A 17,590-nucleotide genomic window follows, 5' to 3' on the forward strand; every position below is an offset into this window, starting at 1 on the left:
AGGACACACATCGATGGCGATATCATCAAGAACCCTCAGCTGAGTCAAATAATCTTGATCGTCGTATCATTTACCTCTCATAAAGGATCACAATTTGACGAGAATTTTTTCATAACTTGTGAAAGCAAATCAGCATAGCTCGATTTTTTTTTCTGAAATTCCTTATTTTACTGTAAGTCTTTAGTAAAACACCTGCTCCAAATATCGATTCCGACACAATTGGATTTAGTGTCACACCGCTGTCGTCCCACAAATAACAAGAGATGCTGATACAAATTACACGTTTAATCAAAACTATAACAAGATTCTCGACCGTGATTAGTTATCACCAGCTCGCTTTGAGCACAAATAGGACAGTGTACGCGCCATGCTTTTAATTGGACAGTGTAATAGGACAGTTAAAGGGACAGTGAACACGTCATGCCTATGTTAAGAGGACAAAACGCATCATGAGCGCATGCTGTTGTTTCGCATTTCGCAGAGTTAATTGCTAGTTTTTTTTTTATGAAAACGAACAACCGATGTCTAGTTTCTTTCTCAAATTTTGTCATGGTTTTGATTAACTGGTGACAGTACTTCATGTCGTCCAGTTCCGTCTGTAATCATACTTGTGAGTAACAGATAGGACTCCCGCCTCGCGCTCGTCCTTTGTAACCATGAAATGAATCTCATAAAACCACTTTCTTGATTAATTAATGCATTATTGATGACGCTCAAACAGGCGCTATTCGACATCAAAACATTAACTCCACTCGAAACGAATCTCGTTTCTGTATTATTGTTATGTGCTAGGTTATTACAATAATGGAATCCGCTTGTCACAGCATCATCAAATGTTTTCTTGGTAATTGGGTTGTCGTCATTTTTGGCGGCGTCTTGTATTTTCAACTTTTCTGTGGTAGGTAGTTGTTTTTTACTTTGTGAAAATTTTTATAAGTAGTTTGGACACCTGTTATATCTTTTCGTCACTAATTAAAATTCAGGAGAAGGGTTATCCATAAGATATTGAAACGCGTTTTTCTGGTCTGTACTTGACACAGAATGATTAAACTGTCATCAACGTTCTTCTCATATTTAGTATGAATACTGGTTTGTAGGTTTGCATTGCTGTTAGAAAATTCTTTAATAAATAAACTAAAGGAAAGGGTTCGCCACTTTGCTAAGCGTTATTGTAATAATAGATATTAAGTTGGGTTTTTCACCTTTTAAAATAGGTAATATGTTTGATGTGAAAGACACTACCCCTCTTGTGTAGTTCACTGGTTTTTATGTGCGGGCTGTAATGCCTGCTCTGTCGGCGAAACCTCTCGGCATTTATCCACACGTGTGCGTAAACATTTGGTCAGTGATAGGACCTCTCAGAGTTTCAGATATTAAGAAAATTCTCAACAAAGTTGCACGCTATGTTCTGATGAGTGTTTTAGCATTTAAGATCACGCTTCCACAATTCTCCAACTTAAAATCAAAGAAGCTATTCACATTTAATGGGAGCAACCTACACTCAATCATCAACTTTATTATGTTAGTTTAAAACTTTCCTTGTAATTGCATACATTGTTTTGTTTCTATTGTTTTTTTTGTCCAATGAGCATTTTAAATTTACACTTTAAATTGCATTAATAAGAACTGAAGAAGACAGAAGAACTATCGAGACATGTTTTCAAAAACGTTTTTTTTAAATTCTTTTATATATATTTGTAAAGATTACATGATCTCTCGAGATTACCACTTGACCAAAGAAAAATAGCAATCTGATGACTCGTTTCCGCGGGAAAGCCCCTGTGTTATTATATCATTGACTTCCCTGTTCTCCGAGAATGTCACGCAATGGGAAAATGATATGAGATCAAAGCGCCAGTCTCCTATGGTATTCGAACATTTTGATATTATAAAATGATCCCATCAAATGATTCCATTAAATTATTCCATCATATGATCTCGTTAAGTAATTTTATCTAATGCTTTCGTTAAATAATTTCCACTCTGTGGTCTCGCCCCGCTAACTCCTGCACTATTCATTTGAATGTAAATCATTCGCGCGTGTCACGAGAATATTACACGGAAAATATATTTCGCTGATTTTTGTGACTTTACAGTCACCACCACCCGATGAAAATCATTACCCTTTGCAACATCGGAATCACTGGGGAAATTCGGGATTTGGAATCACTGGGGAAATTCGGCGGTGAAGATGTCTTGCAATAAATGTTCACAACTGTTCTTAATTGTCCTTCTCAATTGCAATTAGTGACATACTCATTAGCACATAGCGAGTGGGTTTTACGACTTCATTCTAATTTCTGTCATGAACTCTTGAACCCTTGAATGGGTTTCGGCATGTTCCGGCAAAACTCGAAAAAATTTAAAAAAGGGTAAATAAAAATTCGGGGAAAGAACTGTCCAAGCAGGAGTGAATCTCTATTGTAAGTTTCTTATTAAAGTCTATTCTCCCGTCAAGTGAGTTTATGTAAAATCAGTAGTATGAAGTTCTGTTCTGTTTTAACTCAAAGTTGGTCAATTTAAATAATTTGCAAAACTTTTCACTTGTTTTGTTTTTCTTCTTCTTACAGGGTTTCAGAAGAAATGACGTTGTCAACGGCGGCCTCTTTTTTGTCTGTCGTTAACGTTTCACGATGATCTGAGCGAAGACTGCTTTAAATGATGAAATCTCGATTTTCAATTAAGGTATGTCAAAGTAGTCACGATTCAACAAAAATTAGTATTAAGAAAACATGAAATCAGGCTTAAGGTAATTCTCATATACAGTATACTGCATATCAGAAAAAAACTAAGTTTTTTCTTCTTTGGTGAACAGTGAAGCTGGTGCGGTTTTAATTACACAAACAAGAGTAATTCAGCTTTTAAAGACCGAAGGAATATGTGAAAATAATTTACAAAACCTTGTGAATATTTCAAAGTAGACAAAGAGTAGACAAGTACTCGAGCTCTTCTCTTTTCTGTCAAGTTCGGATATAATGCGCGCGCTGTCATTGGTTGAAAGAGCATGCTCTATTAGAGTACAAGGCATAGAGAGCTAAGCTTAAGCTGTCACGCCATCTGCCAAATTGTGCTATGTCCGACCTTTTCCGGGACTTCTCTCTAGCTAAAAAACGAAATGGACAGTCCGAGGTTTGAAGGTTTTCACTCTCAGTTACATTGCCAGCTTCGGTACGGTAATAAAAATCGAACACAGCTCACACTCGTATAGTATATATAGTTTTGTGTTCAAAAACAAAACAGAAAAAAGCAGGAATTAAAGAAGGAAAAATATAGCCAAACTGGCATAAGTGTTAAAATTCATACTTATTACATGACGGTGTCAGAGCGACTGCGATCATGCTGAAGTCCATCGCGGCTACATCATCATAGCGATCTCCGGTCATCGCAGTGAAGCAAGCCTCAGAAATTACAATAGCCGCTTTTCTGGTGAACATCTAAGAGCTTACTCTGATATTCTTTCCGATGCGTTGAGAGGAACGCTACATTAGTCACTGAAGCCGAGTTTTACGGCGCTGTCATCCCGAGCAATCTTTATCTTCCTGTGAATTCGGCTGTCGCTTATACATATAACACGGCCTTGAGCAGTTTGTTATCTACTCGCCATGTGAAAAAAACTCGCGTGTTGTTATGAGATTTAATTCGTCCGGAATTTAAGAAATATTTCACTTTTAAATTCTGTATTAGAGAATAAAAAACTTTAGGCAAAAGTGCTAAATTCGACCTGCTGCGCCAAATAATTTCAGTTTGTAAACTTTGCAAATCGTGAACTTTAATGGTTTGACATTTTTGACAGCTTTAGTCTTGTTTAACCAATTAAATTATTTGAACCATGCTAATATGGATTCTGATTGGCTCATTGCAGCATGCTTTATGAGAGTATGGAGCATGCTTATGTCACTGTTGTTTGCTTTGAAAATAAAATTTGTTTTGAAAATTGAAAGTGATGCGTGGGGAATTGAACGGATTCAGTACTTTAAAACAAATAGAGAATCCGTGGCTGTGCTCTATTCTGTTGTAAAGCACTACGTCTCGTGTTTCTCCCTACACTTCTTTCCTGCTCTAGCCGTTTCCTGCGTGTTTTACAGCAGAACAGAGCACATTCAAGTCTTCTCTTCTGATCTGAATAATCAAGATTCTGCAAATAAAATGCAAATTAACCAGACATGGTCTTCAATGGACCACACGCTCAGCAGTCAGAAATTTTCGCAGAATTCACATTAAGTATTTCTCTCAAACTTCCTAACTTAGTATTAAAGCTTTGTTTAGAAATGTGAAGCTAATCAAATAATTAATTTGGTGTTTAGTGGACGAATTTTCCGATTTTGTTCATACACAAAATCAACAATTTTTGCTTTGTATTATCTTAATTTCTTCTGCATTGTGTTACATGCAAACTGGATTTCTCTCAGCAAATCATAATGTAGAGGTTTAAATTTTTTAGCGGAAATGTAGAGGTTTAAATTGTTATAGGCATAGGAAACATTTATGTGGTGCATATCAAGCGCTGATTGACTTCGAAAATTTCTTTGAAATTTGTTTTTAAAAATGTTGAAGAAAAAAACGTTTAGTCGCTATTACGAACAAACGATTGTAAGGTCCCTGCCCCTTGCTGAGGCGACCAACAATTTCCGAGAAACACAAGCTTAAATGTTGTGACTTTCACAGTCACAAGGCTGTCTTCCGCATCCACTTCTAGCCAACATCAGCACTTACCTTTACATGGAAAATCCTGGTGCCACGTCGAAAAAATTTTATTTGATCCTTTTTGGCATACTTTACTACATGCATACTTAGTTTATAACAAATAATACTGTCTAATAAAGAATCCCTTAGATTTTAAGACCGACGAGGAAGAGCTCTAATTAATCATTGCCTTGCACAGTGAAAGTGTTACTTTGTCCGCTAGTTCAGACAAAAATTCTTCTTGCCTCGCTAGTAATGATCGGTAAAACTGTGTGAGAGCTTTTACTTGCTTGACTAAGAAACTTCAAAATAGGTCAGTTTTCTGCCATATCTTATTCAAAACCATGCCAACAATTGCAAAAAGTGATTTTATTAATATCGGTTTGTAATACTCTCCAAAGGTATCTTTACTCGAAATAGAAATAATCAGATGTGAATTCGCTTTAGCCTTCGGATCGGCAATCAAAAAATAGTATACGAGAATAATTCCTCATTGTTCAGGTCAGATTTCTTATCAGTCGTTACATTCTAGAATTAAATTACGGTTTTAGTAACTTCTCTCAAATTTAGAATAATACGCGGTTCGTCATCATTGTCTGTGTTTAAATATCCTCTTCAAGCACACTGAGTAAAAACTGGTCTCTATTTAAAAAATAGAGAATCCTTGACTGTGCTCTGTTCTGTTGTAAAGCACGCAGGAAGCGGTTAGAGCACGAAAAAAGTGTGGGGAGAAGTCTTGGCATTGTTTATATTTTTGCTCGGGAAGGAAGAGTGTTAAAGAAGTAGTTCAGTTTCCCAGAAAGTTTAAACTAAAACACTTTATCTAAACTTGCGTTTCCAAGGTCGTACATACTAATAGTGCATAAAATTTCTATTCGACTTTGTTACAGTCGTGTTTTATCAAGTCCTCAAGATCTGACAACTTGCCCATTATTTGTTTGCAATTTTTCTTCTCTTGCATCAGCACCAATGGCGAGATAAACGGCCAAAAAGACCACTGCACAAAATTTCATAGCTGCCGTGTAACTGTCTGAGTACCCCCTGATTTCAGTGAGTCTCGACGATGACTGAGAAATATTGAAAACCCCATCCTATCAATCCTTGAAACGCTTATGATATTCCTTACAATTTTTACAAATGTTTACTTCCGAGGAAAAAATACAAATGTTTTCCTCTTTTTTACTATCTAATGATCTTATAAAACGATCGTGACAGTGTATTTAAGGGATTTTATTCTGAGCCTCGTTTCCACGCTCTCGCCATTTTTGCGAAATTTTAAATCGAAAAATCTCTATCAAAGCTACTCATCCACAAAGGTTATCATACACCTAGATTTTGTCCTTCGGGCCTGGCCCATGTACCAATAGTTTCGGCCATGAATTTTGCTTGGCCTTGTCATGAGTGTATAGAAAGCCTCTATCAAATTACGGTAGAATGGGAGCATATATATGTCAAGCATTCCTACCGTACAGATGTTGATGACGTTTCCTTGTTTCGTCCATACATATCCTTACGGAGGGTTTTCAATACATTCGTAGCTGATCTCCAAGATGGCAATCTGAGAGAAGAAATTGATTCAAGGCACGGACCGATTAGACTCGTTTACCATGTCCTATTTAATTCTATTGTGGGTACCTTTCCAGATCCAAGTCGACGTCGACGAGGGGGCCGAATTATACACTATGAAACCTGTTTTGTTAAAGTCGTATGTGATTCCTCGAGATGCCTCCTCTGTGGCCGTCGTTTACCTCGCGTGGTAGTCACCATGTTTCCACATGAAGACCGCAACTAAAGACACCGCATCGAGAAAGAAGCTTATGGAATATAAATCCAAAGTTTCGGCAAAATCAGATGAAGAACTTGTTATTGCACTCATAAAGTGCAAAAGTCGGTCAAAATGAAGCCGGTCAAAATGAAGCCGTTCAATCAATGTAATCGTTAGATACTAGATTAGTCAAATCAAGAAACAAAAAGAGCTATACCTTGCTAATGCAACTGAGATATTTTCATTAAGTTGTAACGACATGGTTCAGTTGCTGTGAGCGTTTTTAACTCCAAATCAAGTTGAACTCCATCATGAAGTCATCTGGCCAAACTGACAGAAGTCCCATGTCCCAAGTACAACTATTTTCCCTAATCTTAGAAGTAGAATGGATGTAATTTTTGAATATATTTTGAATATAGGAGATAATGCTGGGTGCAATGGAATTTAATCAATAAAATGACGATAGAAGTCGGTCAAAAATTCGATATCTGTATCTTTGACATCATGTTGAATCAAAGCTATTTTCCTAGCTATGTATGCTAGTTTGATATTCCTAAAGACGAAAATAATGAGAGAGAGAGAGACTTCATGCTTGCCATGTCCATCTTACCGCCCTTCACCGCTCAGAATGATAGAGCGAAAATCGACCATAAATGCATTGGCCTTCTACAGCTTAATTGACGTTCGTTTTCAGATTAAATCAAAGCCTTGTTTTGTCACGCTCAGCTTTAGCTAAAAAGTTTTTTACTGAAAGCGAGTGAAGAAGATTGCTAATGGGTGGTATTCCAACATAAAGTTTCAGATCTTTCACTTCACTCTGGGGCTATTTCTGAATCGAAGCAGTGTATTTCTATCTTCAATCCTTAACGATTGAAAATCGAATCAAATTCCATGACAATCCTATACTGGCTCCGTTGGAAGCAACGTGACAGACTAAAATTCTAAACTCAAAGATTTATTTCAGGTAACTGAAATAAATAAAGGCCATAGTTATTATTTTGATGATTGTATTATAAATTTCATTATTTTTAAAATTGTGTGCAATATATAATTATTATCGTGTCTATACTTGTGCGAGTGGTTTAATGGCTTGTAAGAGACCACTTAGAGTGTTTTCTTTGTGGGAAATGGTTGAATGCTATATTTTTGATGTAGTTTGATTGTTTTTATGTAATTTTTTTGTAGCAACTTGCACAAGACTTGAGCGGGAAGATGTTGCAAAGAGGAATTAAATGGTATGGTAAGATTTTGCTTTGCCAGTGTATGGGGCCATTAGATTAGCAAAGAGTGAGGAAGTGCAAAAACATGCCCGATATATCGCAAGATTGACAGTCAGGTTCATGCTTTGATAGAGCTCAGTTAGTGGGTGAACACCCTGTGGCTGGAGGGCGGTTGAAATTCCAAAGTAGTAGGCTTAAGGGAGGGGGGGGGGCAGCAAAATCTTGATGGCTAGGGTTAGGAGCATACCCCGCCATCAAGCCGTACTTGCCGATAAAAATGCAGAGGGCTTAACGTCAAGCTTAGTACCCCGCATGCAGCCAGCCACTAACCTATCCAAGGGTGGGTTGCAAATGGCTCTGTAAGGAGAGCTCTAGGGGTGGGTATGTTATTGGACCCCTTGTCCAACTGGCAGTTTTCTATGAGGCTAGAAGGGGCTTGTCTTATTCATCTTAGTTGACTGCCTGCATTACGGGATGGGTGGTTATGCTTGTACCCTTTTCATACCACAGACACTACGCTAACACTCCATGACTGGAGGGTGGTTGAGTGTCAAAAGCATACCTTTGGGGAGAAGGCTCTATCGACATTGCAAGAACCTGATGTCTAGGTTTTCGCTTGAAGGTGATTATCGCCACAGTGGCCTTGACTACGCTTTCAATGAAAAGTCTTCTATTAATGCATTACTAAGGGCGGATAATTCTATTACTGTAAGCAGAATGATTACTATTGGTCAGTTGGTTGTAGCAAATTGATAAAAATAGCCTTTTAAGATTGGTCTGATGAAGGTAGAAATCCTCTTAACAAAGCGTAAAACACACCAAAATCAAAATTTCAAAGTACTGGTAACTAAACCCGTCGCTGAAAGCGATCGGAACCTGGGACTAGCTCTGTCCTGCTAATTAAGGCGCCATTTTTGTAACTATGCAATGTACATTTCAACAAGATGCAGAAGTGCACAAGTATGAGCCACCCTGGCAAACCAAAGGATTTAGGGCTGGTGGGCATTTTACAGAAGAATTAGGTCTGTTTGGTGGATTAACTTCATTAAGTGCCCTATGGAACAGGAAATCTTTAACCTACGAGATGAGAATCAAATGGCATGCCTCTGGTTCTCTTTCGCTCAATAGTACTTCAAGATGACCTGGATAAAGTTAAACAACACTGGTACACACATTTAATAAGGGGCTGTAGCCACGACACTATCAGTGGAAGACCGGATAAACTATTCTTTCTCCCAGAGCTTCATGGAAAGTAGATGGCCTACTTCACCCAATCCTGGATGATGAGATCTAATCCATGAGGGAGAACCTGACGCACGAAGAGGAGAAAAGTATCTACCAAGAGTACTTTGAATATGTAATTGAAAACACTGAGTTGCAGCTGCCCCACAATTGAAGAGTGACTCTTTCTGTTTAAAAGAACTCCTTGAAATTGCTAACGTATGATGTTTGACGAACAAGAACGAGCTGTGCGATATCGGTGGAGGTAGGTTCGCACATTAAGTGTTCCCTTTGTTATAAGCCCATCACACTAATGATCATATAGCCATGACTGATTTATGCTTTTTATTTTCCATTTCACTACTTTGCAAGTAAAACTAAATAAGGTCCGCATCAAACTCGACTTTAAAATCTTTTAAAATAATTATCCATCACAAGTGGTTACCAGTACATCTCACAAAGCAGTTATCTTTTGACAGCAAGTGTTATTTTCCTCGAAGTGCTCATAGGAACAAGAATGAGATCAGTAGATTTCAACTGGACAATATATAGATTCAAGTAAATGAACAACTTGGAAATTTGCTTTCTTTCTCATCATACTAAAGCAATGATATCTACTAATGACATTGGAACCAAAACGATACCAACACACACAGGGGTTTGCTACTTAAATTCCATTACTTATGGCAAAAAATCTGCTATCTCTTCCCCTACACTAGCAGTCAATTTTTATAGTCCTCCCTTTCTTTAGCAAATAGAGAAGCCATGACTGTGCTCTATTTCTGTTGTAAAGCATGTTGGAAGCTGCTAGAGCATGAAGGAAGTGGTAGAGTTCTCAAGCCACTTCTTAAGTGCGTTACAACAGAACAGAGCACTGTCAAGGCTTCTCTATTTGTTTTATAATAAAGAATCTGTTAAATAATGCAATAATCTCAATTTTCAAAAGAAACTTAAGGCAATAAATTATGACTGGTCTTAATGGGGGTGTAGTTTTTTTTACATTTTTGATACTAAATTTGTCTTCCCTCTAATTTTGCCCACTCCTGTCTGGTTTACATGCCTTTCTTGAGTCAGTTTTTGTTTTGTTTTAGAGGAGATCACATTAAGCCATCCTAGGTATAATGCAGTTGGTCAAAATGCTTTCCTAGTCTTGATACAGTAAAGATATTGTGGCACTTTATATGGCACATTTTATAAACAAGGATGTCCTCTGAGATTTTCTTAAGCTCATGGCTCAGCCTTTTGTGACTTTGATATGAGAGTAACTCTTAAATGTGGTGCACATTTTGATTGAGTATTTAAAGTAATCACAAAAAACAATCACAATGACTAAATAATAAATCTAAATCAAGACACAAACAAAGCCTACTATTCAAAGAGCAGGACGACTTGACCCTAACATCACAATGTACATTCTCCATAATATTCTATTTATACAAGAATAATTTGTTCAGCAATCAATGGCTTCTTAAGTTGGTGATTATTTTCTTTATTCTCATAACCTTCCTGTTTTTTGGACCACTCATACAGCAAAGTGAAGCGATACCAATGCACTGGATACTAAGTTGAAAATTTCCTTATCTTGCAGGACACCTTCAGTTACGATTCAAAAGCGTGGTCTTCCAGATCTTCAGTTCGTCCCAAAAATGGAGTCACAGGATTGGATCACTAGGAGACTGTGTTACCAACCTACTGTAGCACATCCTTTGCAGTTCCCCTTATTCCAGAATCGGATATGGCAGAGGAGGATCAGGATATGAAAATGCATGAGGAAAAAGAGCTTTGTAGAGGGTAGACAATGGAGACAAAAATATCAAGGTATTTGGATACATTTTCCTTTATTTAAGACACTGAACTGCTCTGCTCCAGGAAAAAGCTGCATGCAACATGGAGTAATTATCATGCTCTAATTTCAGGTGGAATTTTAAACCTTTAACTCCCAGGATCCAATTATCAATTCTCCCCTCTAGCTGCTACACATTTTTTTGTAAGCTAGTTATAAGGATTTGATGGTAGATCAAGATAACAACTTCTACCTGATAAATTTGGGTATTCTCATTAACTGTTTACTGGATAATGACTGGATATTATAGGGAGAAGTTACTTGTTAATCACTTGTGGGAGTTATAGGGTTAAATATGGGTTTTTGCTTTTGCTGTTAAATGAAGGGAAAATGAAAGTGGGTCAGTGAATTGAGACAGGTTTCTCTTTGTATTGTAGTTACACAAAGGAAAATCTGCCTTTCTTGGGAGATTTATCACTTTTATTCTCACAAGTGGCCATTAAGTTACTTCTCCTTTAACCCTTTGAGTCCCAGAAGTGATGAACATGTAACTTCTCCCTATAATATCCATAAATTGTCCAACAATTAGATAGAAATCTGATAGAAGTTGTTATCTTGATCAAGCATCAAATCCTTATAACTAACTTACAAAGACAGGGCGTGAAATTAACTTTTTTTTTCTGATAGCCACTTGGCTCCTAAATTCTTCAAAGTGGTAGCCAATTCAAAAAAAGTTGATCGCCATTTTCAAAGACAAACAAAATCTTTCTTTACGCTGTCAGCGTTCTAGATAGACCCTCCAAAATTAAGTTGGGGAAAAGATCTTTAACCTGCTACAAAGTGGACACTAGGATGTATGATATACAACTTTCAGGCTCATCTAAATCCAAGATGGCGTCTAGTTATTGATTGATCGAGATGCATGTGCTACGTTTTGGAAACAAACTTAACGAGGAAGTTTGCCGCGGATTTATCTTTGCAAATCTTTTTAATTCTCTATATCTCTTGGTAAGGTTATGATGAAACATTCTAGTCGCCAATTTGGCGACCAACTTTCAGGGTTTGGTCGCCAAAGTGAATTTCACGCCCTGAAAGAAATGTGTGGCAGCTAGAGTGGAGAATTAACAATTAGATCTTGAGAGTAAATGGGTTAACATTTTATCCACAGACTGTCTGGTAGTTGACAAGTTTGAATTACATCAAGTTTTTTATTGAGGGCCAGACACAAATACTCAAATTACAGGAAATAATTGGCAGACCATGACAATAAGTGACCAGTTATGATTTTATTGCTAAGAGAGGTGGGAACTGAGATGATTCTTTTGGGGATCACATGGTTTTCGGGTGAACAGTGAGGGGATCTCTCATTCACAAACAGACTATAGAGACACTGTAAAAAATTGAGTGTTTTTTCTTTTCTATTTTTCCCATTCACCCCCATTCCCTTCTTTAGAACCTCACCACACAAGCCACATTTACCTGATAGGGGTTAATCATTCAAACTCAAGTGATAGAGTGTAGGAAAACTGCTTGTAGCCTGATATTCCATTTAAATAAGCTTAATTGTTCTGCAGCTGTAACCTGATATGTCATTTGTGTAAGCTTGGTTGTTGTGCAGCTGTAACCTGATATGTCATTTGTATAAGCCTGGTTGTCATGCAGCTGTAGCCTGATATTCCATTTGAATAAGCTTAGTTGTCCTTAGTTGAGATGACTCAATACACATTATCGTGAGTAAAATTAAAGAACAAATTTTGTCAAGGATGGAAACACACCTCCAAGGGCTTCTTTATTTCAACAGTTACAAACATTACTTAAGACATCATTTTCATAAAAAGTTCTCAATCTAATCCAGTGCAGCAGCTCCTGAGATAATCTCAATCAATTCCCTTGTAATCACAGCTTGGCGAGTTCAATTGTATGTCAGAGTCAACTTGTCAATCATTTCACCTTTAAGTTCAGATCTTGCACCAAGATCTCATTAGTAATTCTCCTTACTGTCTACCATACAGTTCTTGTGATGTTAGTTTTGAGAATTTGGTATTGGATCAACTACTAATCCTCTAACTGATATTTTTCTTTATTTTTGTCACTTATCTGCTTGATATTGTATTGATATCGCAAGGAGAAATTCTGTCTTGGTCACTTATGGGAGTTTAAGGGTTAAGAGAGATGGAAAGAGTAAACTTTAATGAGGGTAAAATTCTTTTGTACACCATTTTGGGGTTGAAATACTCATTCTCTGACCAAATCATATCAACAAGGGTTGATAATGTGGGGAGAAATTAGATGCCAGTCAGCTCTTAGTGGTTTTAAGGGTTAAATCATGATTGGGTTAAGTATAGCATCTGACCAGGTGAGAGATTAGTGCAAGTTTGCTGGACCACTCATAGAACAAAGTGAAGTAATACCAATGTAATGGATACTAAGTTGAAGATTTCCTTATCTTGCAGGAAACCTTCAGTTACCTTCAGGTCTTCAGTCTCTCAAAAATGAAGTCACTAGATTGGATCAGTTGGAGACCCTGTTTCCAACCTACTGAAGCACTTCCTTCACCAAGATATGCCATGGCATGAAGGTTGATGGGGTAACCAGGTTCTTGCGATGGGTTTTAATGGCAATGAACAATATGATTGCAGTTCCCATGATTCCAGAATCAGATCTGGTGAAGGAGGATCAAGATATGAAAACACATGTGGAAACAGAGCTTTGTGGAGTGCAGACAACAGAGACAAAAATATCAAGGAATTTGGATACATCTTCATTCAATAAAGACACTGAACCACTCTACTCAAGGAAAACGCTGCATGCAACATAAAGCAATGATTATGCTTTAATTTCAGTATTGGGGATTTTAAAATGTGTTTTTGCTTTAGCTATTAAATGAAAGGAAAATAAAAGTGTGTTAATGAATCAAAATCATGTTTCTATTTGTAATGTAGTCACTCAAAGGAAATCTGTTTTTCTCAGGAGATTTGTCACTTTTACTATCAAAAGTGGCCATTGAGTTACTCCTCCTTTTACACTTTGTCAACAGATTGTCTGGTAGATGACAATTTTGAATAACATCAAGTGTTTAACCATTTAACTCCCATGAGTGACCAAGACAGAATTTCTCCTTACAATATCAAGCAGACAAGTGATGAGAGTGAAGAAAAATATCAATTAGGGGATTATCACTTGATCTAATACCATATTCTCCAAACTAACATAACAAGAACTGTATGGCAGACAGTAAAGAGAATCACTAATGAGATCTTGGGTGTTAAAGGGTTAAATTAGGACCAGACATGAACACTTAAATTACAGGAAATAAATAGCAGACCTTGACAATAAGCAACCAGTTATCATTTTATCATTAAGGGAGGGGGGTTGGTGGTTATTTTGGGGGATCACATGGTTTTCAGGTGAATGGTTAGGGGTTTTGTCAGTCACAAACAGACTATAAAAAGGCACTGTAGAAAATAGAGTTTTTTTTTTCCATTCACCCCTATTCCCCTCTTAACCTTTTAACTCCCATGAGTGACAGAGACAGAATCTCTCCTTACAATTTCAATACAATATCAACCCGACAAGTGATGAGAATGAAGAAAAATATCAATTTGGGGATAAGTAGTTGATCCAATACTCAATTGTCTGAACTAACATTATAACAGTTATATGGTTGACAGTAGGGAGAATTACAAATTTGGTGTAGGAGTTAAAGGGTTAAGAACCTTCCCACACAGGCTACATTTACCTGAGTGGGGTTAATCATTCAAATTGAGTTGGTAGAGTGTAGGAAAAAATGCATGTAACCTGATATTCCATTTGATTAAGCTTAGTTGTCATGCAGCTATACAAAGTACTTGTTGTTCTGCTCCCATTGACACCTGAACTGCCCGTAACCATCCATGTCATGCGGTGGACTTGTGTGAGAGATCCTTCCCCTACCTACCCTCCTAAGCATAGTTTTGTCCCTAAAGTTCCTCTGTTGTAAGAGGATCTATAAACCAATTGGGATCTGTCTTTTGTGCAGATATTTTGATGACACTAGGGGGTAAAAGAAAGGCATTATTTTATGTGTTCACAAGAAATGATCAAATGTGAAATCAAAGGACACTGTGAATAAATCGTGGGTACATTACATTTGAATGAGTTTTGAAGATAAGAAAATTCCTCTTTACAAAAACATACACTTTTACATGTAAACATAGGCAGCCAGCAGGTAACCCTTGGATAGAGTTGAAACTACTCAGAATTACCTTTAACTGCTGGGGTGATGTTGGATGGACAGTTAAAATTCACATTTTGGCTATTGTTTGACCTACACCATTCCTTAAACTTAACTTTTTGCCGTTAAATCATATACTACAGCAGATTTCTGACATAAAATTTGTATGAACGTGCTTCAGGTTGTGAATGAATAACTTGCTCCATTGTTGTATAACAAGTGTATTAGCCCATGTACCCTGGTGTGAAATGTTGGCTAAATACCTTGACCATGAATGGTCTGTACTACTTTTGATAAATCTCTCTGGATTGTTTGTGACATTACGAACATTCATGTGATAGCTAGGTTTACCATACAGCTGATGGAACACAACTCTTAAGAAACAATCACTTGCACCACGAACATCTGATATTCTCTAGCCATGTTGAGCTAATCGAGATTGTAAAATTACACTTGTTTGTTTATTGTTTTTCAATGCCGAAGGAATTTCAACTTTATGGCGTGTTTCGAAGTGATAATCTTGAAAAATCGGATCGAAAGAGCAATTTAAGTTAAAGATGGTGTAAATTCCAATGAAAAAGAAGGTACGACAAATGAAATTTCGCTTTCTTTAGACTTGATAAATGTGATAGCCATAACTTCTACATCGGTGTTTCGAAACCTTGATTGTTTGTAGCTATACAACTCTACCGAAACTTCAAACTGTATTGTTTTTATTTTTTTCCAAATTCTGTGCTTCCAAATCGGGGGTGCGGCTTATCTACGTATGCAGCTTATACATGGACGTTTAAGGTAATTAAGATGGTTTGGATTATTTCCTTGAGTAACAGGTCCCGGGTTTAACTCGATATCTCCTGAAGTAAGTAACTTTGCCCTTGAAACAAAATACTTGTGATTTCGTTTCTTACACTTTATTGAATAACATTGAACAACAAGTACAAATTCATTATGAAAAACTGCTTTGCAGTTCTTGTTTTGAAAATATAAACATGACCAATAGCAAAATACAACCTTAAACCTTATGCACGAGTGATTCCAACTGGTTTACCTCTAAACATTCTGGTTTTAAGATAGTTATGGTACTCAAGCGATAAAATCGTTTTCAACACTGACGAATGTGGTAAACTTTGCACAATATGAGACCTTGCGTACCTCTTAATTGCTTCACTGTAGTTCAGTAAGTTCAGAATTTTCTTCCACGGTAATCTTGATGGTTCACTATCACGACGGACGCCTTTGCTGATACGATTGGACTTTGACCTACTTCTTCGATCCTGTATGATTTCTGTGACCATCAGATCAGTCTTCTGACTGTGTTTCGTTCGGCTTGGCCACAAGAGTGTTTTGGTTGGATATTATGGACTGATCAGTTATGCTACTCATGTTTCTAATGTCTATGTTTAACCTTATGTTCGAGTGCTCATAGGTTCCCTCGTGAGTTCGATCAAAGTTTCGCTCGTAAGATTCACTCGTAAAAGGTTCACTATTTATAAACCCCCTGTGAGCTAGGAGGATCGACGAGCAAACGTCTCGAGGGGTCAAAGACTCCTCGCATTCAGCGTCTACACAGCTTACTACCACATGCTCAATGCGATGAGTATACGTCGAAACTTTCTCGAAGAAAAGACGAATTCTAATTCACCGTCGCGGCATTTACTTCGGAAAGTCGACAGACGCGTCCCGGTATTATTTCGGAAAGTCAATATCAATTGGTCTGCCGTTGACATATCGACCTGTTTACGTCTGAGTGAGTGACAAATTTGCATATTTTGACTCCTAAGAATAATCGTTTCTACGCTTCGCGTATCTACGACTAAAAATAAAGTGGGTCAATGAATCAAAAATACGCTTCTCTTTATTTTGTAGTTACTCAAAGGAAAATCTGTCCTTCCTGGGAGATTTTATTCTCACAAGTGGCGCTCGTGACCGAAGCGTTACATTGAATTTGTTGATAGGTTCGTGACGGAAGTACAAAAATATGACAGGTGATTTGGGTTGATTGATTGTGAGATCGGAGTCACTAGAGAGTAGAAGAAAAAGAAGAGAGTACATCAAAGCCAGTGGAAAAATGCAGCGAGATCATATCGTTAGTCTCCCACAATATTCCAACGCTTTGATATTATAAAATGATGCAATGAGAGTATTTCAATCTTTTATATCCAAAAAATTATTTCTATCTTTTACATCTATCTTTTGCTTCCATAAAATGGAAAGTAGTATAGAGAGTTGGCGTTTTTAAAAGATCAATTTTTCAAAGTGGTTTCGTACCGCTATATCCCATACTACTAGCTCGACGTTTCTCAGTTCGTGCCTTGCGGAAGTCTCTGTTCAGGGCGCCACCCTGGCAATGTGAAAGAAGCGAATATTTATGCACACAAGGACCATGTGCATCGAACACAACAAAGAACCGGACATGTAATCTATTACTTCCACTGCGAAGAAGCATTTCATTGCTCCAGTTTTGACTTAAATTGCCTCATGTAGTAGCGTATGATCGCTGTCGTTAGAAAAAATTGAGATTTGAAGCTGATATATGGCAAAAACTAACAGTACAAGATTACAAGTATCTCTTACTTTATTGCAAAATAGATTATTGTAAAACGAACACAAAACCAATGGCGGGATAAACCAGACCATTGTCTGTGCGAAACTTCTTCACCACTCAAAGCCATCCTCTCATTTACCTCATACAAGGCATCACCCGC

General features: G+C 37.3%; 2 long non-coding RNA genes across 6 annotated transcripts in view; one reads left to right on the forward strand and one right to left on the reverse strand.

The window, feature by feature from the left end:
• LOC149045846 (uncharacterized) overlaps window positions 1-13,591 on the forward strand; it is a 60,230-nt gene extending 46,639 nt beyond the window's left edge. Inside the window, exons 1-6 of one of the 5 annotated variants that reach the window (XR_016186842.1) lie at window positions 2,178-2,423; window positions 2,571-2,685; window positions 7,634-7,688; window positions 8,797-9,154; window positions 10,478-10,707; window positions 13,126-13,591. This is a non-coding gene — a long non-coding RNA (uncharacterized LOC149045846). Of the gene's footprint in view, window positions 1-2,177; window positions 2,424-2,570; window positions 2,686-7,633; window positions 7,689-7,910; window positions 9,155-10,477; window positions 10,708-13,125 lie in introns of those variants that run through there. The other 4 variants (XR_016186841.1, XR_016186843.1, XR_016186844.1 and 1 more) reach the window with 4 other exon arrangements.
• On the reverse strand, window positions 12,425-16,999 carry LOC149045849 (uncharacterized). Its single transcript, XR_016186855.1, has 2 exons — window positions 16,038-16,999; window positions 12,425-14,704 (listed from the first exon to the last, which is right to left on the reverse strand). It is a non-coding gene; the product is annotated as an uncharacterized LOC149045849 (long non-coding RNA).
• Window positions 17,000-17,590: the final 591 nt, after the last annotated feature.

The sequence above is a fragment of the Pocillopora damicornis genome, chromosome 5, assembly GCF_964200805.1.
Source record: "Pocillopora damicornis chromosome 5, jaPocDami1.2, whole genome shotgun sequence".
Lineage (NCBI taxonomy): Eukaryota > Metazoa > Cnidaria > Anthozoa > Scleractinia > Pocilloporidae > Pocillopora > Pocillopora damicornis.